This window comes from Narcine bancroftii, chromosome 5 (genome assembly GCF_036971445.1).
Source record: "Narcine bancroftii isolate sNarBan1 chromosome 5, sNarBan1.hap1, whole genome shotgun sequence".
Taxonomy (NCBI): Eukaryota; Metazoa; Chordata; class Chondrichthyes; order Torpediniformes; family Narcinidae; genus Narcine; species Narcine bancroftii.
The window spans coordinates 116,493,192-116,499,685 of NC_091473.1; the positions used below are offsets into that span (position 1 = coordinate 116,493,192).

The 6,494-nt window shown below is 49.8% G+C and overlaps 1 protein-coding gene and 1 long non-coding RNA gene across 4 annotated transcripts in view; one reads left to right on the forward strand and one right to left on the reverse strand.

Annotated features, from left to right (window-relative positions):
• The window catches only part of ccdc24 (coiled-coil domain containing 24), an 88,683-nt gene extending 85,991 nt beyond the window's left edge, over nt 1–2,692 (reverse strand). Inside the window, exon 1 of one of the 3 annotated variants that reach the window (XM_069938850.1) lies at nt 1,806–2,692. The gene's annotated coding sequence lies outside the window, so the exon portion shown is untranslated. Of the gene's footprint in view, nt 1–1,787 lie in introns of all 3 variants that reach the window. The other 2 variants (XM_069938851.1, XM_069938852.1) reach the window with 2 other exon arrangements.
• LOC138763895 (uncharacterized) lies at nt 1,804–6,388 on the forward strand. The gene is made up of 2 exons (XR_011357878.1): nt 1,804–2,814; nt 6,140–6,388. It is a non-coding gene; the product is annotated as an uncharacterized lncRNA (long non-coding RNA).
• Nucleotides 6,389–6,494: the final 106 nt, after the last annotated feature.

A 6,494-nucleotide genomic window follows, 5' to 3' on the forward strand; every position in this document is an offset into this window, starting at 1 on the left:
CTGTGTTGTCAGTGGAAAAAAGTGGTAATTTTACCTCGCCTACAGGAAAAAGAATCTCAAGGTTGTATGTGATGTCTCTGACAATAAATCGGAAATATGAAGACCGCAAAATAATAGAAAACAGATGAATGAGCAAATGTGCAAGGAAATAAATATATGGAAAAAATAAGATATGCTTATTTTGAGGACTCGGAAGAAAGAGAATTTGTTCAATGAGACTTGCTTGATTGATACATTTTTAGCCAAACAAGGAAAGAGGAACCTTGTTCTGAAGAATAAGGTGTTATTTATTCCCCAACACACAGCACAAATTTAGATTCATAATGAAAAGCAGCAAGATACAATCTCAGGTAGAATTTTGTCATTAGAAAAGAGCTAACTTCAATGGTCTTTGCGAGGTTTTGATCAAAGTAAAGCAGAAGCAAAGATTAACAGCTAGAGTAGTAATGGAATGCAGGGTGACCTCCAAAGAAGAGATGTTTCTTACATCAGCTATGTATATCCCTACAAGGCAGGAAAGAGTAGAGTAACTGAACCCACAGCTCTGTGAATGACAAAATAGAAACAAAATATGATCAAACAAAGAAATAGATATGCATAACAAAGAACACACTGGATATTTCATTGTTGAGAGGAGAGGTGAAAAGGAAAATAAAGTTGAATAAGAGAAAATAGAATGACAGGGAACTAAAAAGTCTTCTCTCAGAAGGAACAGTAAGAGCATAAAAGTCAGAGTTTAAGGACCAAGAAAGGTATCCATGCATTCAGAAACGACAAGGAACAGGAATAGGTAAAATAACCCCCCAAGCTTACTCTCCTGTTAATGATCATCTCCTTTGTCTTATTGACGAGATCATGACGCATATGAATTTGATCTCAATACCACTTTCTTGTCCATTCCCCATGGCCCATTGATTCTCTGTTATCATTTCTCTCAGAATATGATTCAGCCTTCAAAACTCTCCAAAATATATTAATGCAAAATACTCAGAGCATTAAATCAGCTTGTCATAAACCCTCAGCTCCTTATTTTGACATTCTTATGTCCCACAATGAGAGGCATTCTCACAACATGTACCAATTTCAGCTCCAGAGAACAGTAAATGAAAATATGTCATTCTTTTAAACTGTAACAAATACAAGTAACCATTCCTCATGAGACAACCCTTTCAGCCCCAAACAACTAAATCGTCACCAAACCCCCTCCAAAGTAACTATATCCCACATTGATGGAGGAGAGTCGTGGTCTCACCTTTTCTTCTTTATTATTTAACCTCCAGGCACTAAAAGCCAGCCTTCCCCGTTGTTTAAATACCAAAATTCTGCACTGTACTCATTACTCCACGTGCAGCCTCACCTTCACCCTCCATAGTTGTCACAAAGACTTCTCGAATCTGCACTCTTGACTGCAATAAAAGCCAACATTCCTCTCGCTTGACAAATGATTTCCCGTGCTTACATTTTAATTTAGCATTTAATGAGGTGGCCTTTGTAACCAGCCATTCTGTAGCCTCCAAAAATTCTTGTTTTCTCTATTTCCTCCCCAAATGGATAATGTCATTGCCCCTCTGGTCCACCTGCTGTATCTTTCCCCACTCACTGAGCATACTCTTTGGAGAAATTGTGATAGGTCGGGTTTTTTTTTGGGGGGGGCGGCTCATGATTTCTCTGAAAACACATTTTATTTCCCCACTCTACTCCAAAACACCCAACTCGGTTCGCTATTGAACCACAGAAATTTGAGTGATCTCGGCCTTTATCAATAACCCAGGAGGGAGACCACACACCTTCGGCGCTGCACTCACCTCGCCCTCGGTCCGGCAGCGTCGCCGTCACAAACTCTCGTCTCCAAGGGCCACCCCTCGCGAGAACGGCCTTCATCAATAACCCAGGACACTCACCTCGCCCTCGGTCCGGCAGCGTCGCCGTCACAAACTCTCGTCTCCAAGGGCCACCCCTCGCGAGAACGGCCACCTCTCGCGAGAACGGCCTTCATCAATAACCCAGGACACTCACCTCGCCCTCGGTCCGGCAGCGTCGCCGTCACAAACTCTCGTCTCCAAGGGCCACCCCTCGCGAGAACGGCCACCTCTCGCGAGAACGGCCTTCATCAATAACCCAGGACACTCACCTCGCCCTCGGTCCGGCAGCGTCGCCGTCACAAACTCTCGTCTCCAAGGGCCACCCCTCGCGAGAACGGCCTTCATCAATAACCCAGGACACTCACCTCGCCCTCGGTCCGGCAGCGTCGCCGTCACAAACTCTCGTCTCCAAGGGCCACCCCTCGCGAGAACGGCCACCTCTCGCGAGAACGGTCTTCTTCCGGCTGGGGCGCCGTTCTCCCGCTCAAACTCGGAGAGTCGAGGGACAGGGTCAGCCCGTTCAGCAACGCGCTCTTCAAGCCGTCGGTGAACGCTGGAAAAAAAAGCCCCCACCCGGGCTGAGCATCATTCTTGGCCTCATGTAAGTTCCACCGATCCTTGCACCGGGGACTGGAGAACGTTGCTTTGTCGGGTTGTTCTTCCGATGACAATAAACGTGATTGCAAGTGGGCAACAAGCCATGCGGATGCCGCCGGTGCTCCTGCCAATGCCGCTAACGCTGCAATGACACCGTGCTCGCCCGCTCCATGGATATGACCGTGTCCATGCAACTTCAGCGTGTCAAAACTATACAAACAGTCCCAGCGCGACTCCACTCCCCATGTCCCTGACCCCACCCCCACGACAGTGGTCCCTGCCCTGATTTTAACCTTCACGCTCAGAGAAACGACAGAACACAAGATGGTTTGACAACGAGCAGAGCTGTTTCAAGGTTCCTTTTATTGTCACGTCATAATATCATGTATTTTTACATTGGTCAGGTTGACCAAGAGTTGCCATTGGTGTGAATGCAGAGCAGCACACTCAGCTGCTGATCAGAGAAGCCTGAGGAGCAGGCGTCCACTCTGATTATGTGAGACAGAGGTTACTCAAGCAGAAAAGACTGAGCCTACCTCAAACTGGCAAACACCCTGGACGGAGCCATCCACAATGCAGAATTGTCTCCTGGGGGACACAGGCGCCACCATCTTGACAGGGGCTGGGGGGGGGGGGGGGGGGTCCCAGATGTTCCCGCGTGTGCCAAGTCCTGGATGGATACTGTGTCCTCGCGTCCATCCGGGAACGCCACGTAGGTGTACCGTGGGTTAGCGTGAAGCAGCTGGACCCTCTCGAGCAGAGGGGTCGGACTTATGGGTCCTCAGGATGGGCGCAGGGAACGTCAGCCAGGTCGGTAAGGTAGTTCCCGACGCCAATCTCCTGGGGAATGTAGAGTGTCTCCTGGGATGTCTCTTTGGTGGCCGTATACAGGAGGGACTAGACAGCATTGAGGGCCTCTGAGAGGACTGCTTGCCAGTGGGGGATGGGGAAGCCCTTAGACTTTATGGCCAGTAGTACTGCCTTCCAGACCGTGCCATTCTCCATCCACCTGGCCATTCCCTTTGGGGGATTATAGCTGGTGGTCCTGCCCTTGGTCAGCAAATATTGATGCAGCTCATTGCTCATGAAGGATGAACCCCTATCGCTGTGGATGTAGCAGGGGTATCCAAAAATGGTGAACAGGTTGTTCAGACCCTTTATAACGGTAGTTGCAGTCATGTCCGGGCAGGGGATGGCAAAGGGGAACCGCGAGTATTCATTGATGATGTTAATATACATTGCAGTTCGTGGAGGGTAGGGGTCCTTTGAAGTCCATAGACGTTCAAATGGGCGAGTGGCCTTGATCAGGTATGACTGGTCAGGCTGGTAGAAGCGCAGTTTGCACTCCGTGCAGACTCGGCAAAATTTGATCAGCATCCTGATGTTCTTTTACGAGCCTTGATGAAATTTAAAAAAATAGGCGATCCCTGGGTGGCAGAGGCCATCATGCAATGCGTGCAACTGTGCTCTGGCACATGTCCCTCGAGACAGAGCGTCAGGGGGCTCATTGAGTTTTCTGGGCCAGTACAGAATGTCGTAATTGTAGGTGGAGAGCACAATTCTCCACCTCAGGATTTTGTCATTTTTGATTTTATCCCACTGCTGGTTGTTAAACATGGCGACTGCCCATTGGTCAGTCAGCAGGATAAAATGCTTACCGGCAAGGTCATGCCTCCAATGCTATACTGCTTCAATGATAGCGTGGGCCTCTCTCAAAGGAGGGGTGACAGATCTCGGGGCCCTGGAGGGTGAGCAATAAAACGCCATGGGCCTGCCCACCTGGTTAGTGTGGCATCAGGGAAAAGACTGATGCGTCGCTCTCCACCTGGAACAGGATGGACTCATCCACTGCGTGCATCATAGCCGTTGCAATGTCGCCTTTGATACGGTCGAATACCTCGCGGGCTTCTGCCGATTGAGAAAACGGTGGCTCTGATGAGGGGACAGGCCTTCTCCGCATAGCTGGGAACCCACAGCATAATAGAGGAAAATTCCCAGGCACCTTTTCAGGGCCTTGGAACAGTGGGAGTTCTAACAGTGGGCGCATGTGGTCAGGGTCGGAACTGATGATTACATTCTCTACAACGCAGCCTAGTATAGCCAGGTGACATGTGCTGAAGACACACTTCCCTGTGTTATATGTCAGGTTGAGACGTTTCGTAGAGGAATTTTTAGAGGTTCTCGTCATTGTCCTGCTGGTCATGGCCGCAGATGGTGATGTTATCAAGGTATAGGAAAGTGCCTTGCAGCCTGTGTTCATCCACCACCCAATCCCTCTCCCTTTGAAAAACAGACACCCCATTCATGACCCCAAAAGGGACTCTCAGGAAGTGGTACAGTTGACCTACCGCCTCAAAAGCAGTGTATTGCCTGTCCTCAGGGCAGATGGTGAGCTGGTGATAAGCAGACTTAAGGTCTGTGGTTGAAAACACCCTGTATCGAGTGATCTGGTTCACCATGTCAGATATGCGCAGTAGGGGTTATGTGTCAAGCAGGGTGAACCTGTTGATGGTCTAGGAATAGTCAATGACCATCCGGTATTTCTCCCCACTTTTCACTACAATGACTTGGGGTCTCCAGGGCCTCACATCCGCTCTATCACTCCCCTCGGCAAGGAAGTGTCTTACCTCAGACTTAATAAATCACCTGTTCCTGGCACTATATGGCCAACCTTTAGTGGCAATGGCTTACAGTCTGGGGTGAGGTTAGTGAACAAGGGAGGGGGGGGGAATTCCAGAGCATTTCGGATGCGGTGATTGAGTTTGGGGCTGTTGGTTGGCCCCATGGGATTGGGGCTGCTGGTCAGCCAGGTGGTGAGGAAGGGTCATGTGGTTCATAAACTGTTTGTCACAGACTGTGAGGGGAGGGTGAGGGCCATTGTTCTCCATGGTGAGTGACGCACTTTAAGTTCCACTGCAAGTCTAACCCCAGCAGGACAGGTGCGCAGAGTTGGGGCAGTACTAGGAGCTTGACATCACAGTATACCATGCCTTGAGTAATCAGTGTCACAGTAGAACTTCAGACGATTTGGATTTGAAGGCGAGGGAGATGCTGTGCCTTCCGGGCTGCACCCCAAGGGAATAAGGTACTGTACAGTGTTCAGATTGATGAAGTTCACCATGCTTCCACTGTCCATCATGGATCTGGAGAGTTGGTGTGTTCTGCACTGATCCAGCGCTACTGATGCCAGTGACTGAGGAGTTCCACTGGCTGCCGGCAGCCCCCATGGCATGCACCCAGCCCGGTAAGCGTTTGCTGGAAGGGAAGAGGGAGCAGATGGAAGTGACGTCATCGCGACCGGTGATCTTCACGGTGTGCACACGCGAGTATTCCAGGTCGCTGGAAATAGCAGCAGAAGTGACTGCATTAAAGATGGTGGCGCCTGTGTTCCCCTCCCCCCATGAGACAGACGCGTATTCGCTTGAGAACAATACTGCGTTGTGGATGACTCCGTCCAGGGTGTTTGCCAGTTTGATTAACCTCTGCCTCACATAATCAGAGTGGAATCCTGCTCCTCAGGCTTCTCTGATCAGCAGCTGAGTGTGCTGCTCTGCATTCACAGCCTGGCCCTTGCAATCCCTCACAAGTTTCTGCAGGGCCCTGACAAAGTCATTGAAGGTTGAGTGGAGTATGTGCCATGCATAGACTTCATTCCCCTCTAACTTGTACTGGTCTTTCAGGATGTCCATGGTGTCTCCGTCTGTCTGGCAGTCCCAGACCATCCGGTAGATGGTGCCTGATGGAGCTTGTCTTCGTCGGCCCGGATTGCAGCTTCAGAGGCTGCGAGGAATCTTCCGGAGCGGCAGTACCAGAGTGCGAATTTGTTGGCTGCTTCAGGTTCTCTCGGGTCGATTTCTAGGCAGTCCAGCTTCAAATATTTGTCCATGTTCTGAAGAAACCGTCTTGCTAATAAAATTGATGCACGATCAGTTATGCAAAGACTGAAGTTACTGGAATTGAAGGCTTTTACTAGCAAGAGATGGACAGCATCCCTTGTGTTGCTGGTTCTCCCTGACCCGGACACGAACTGGGGGG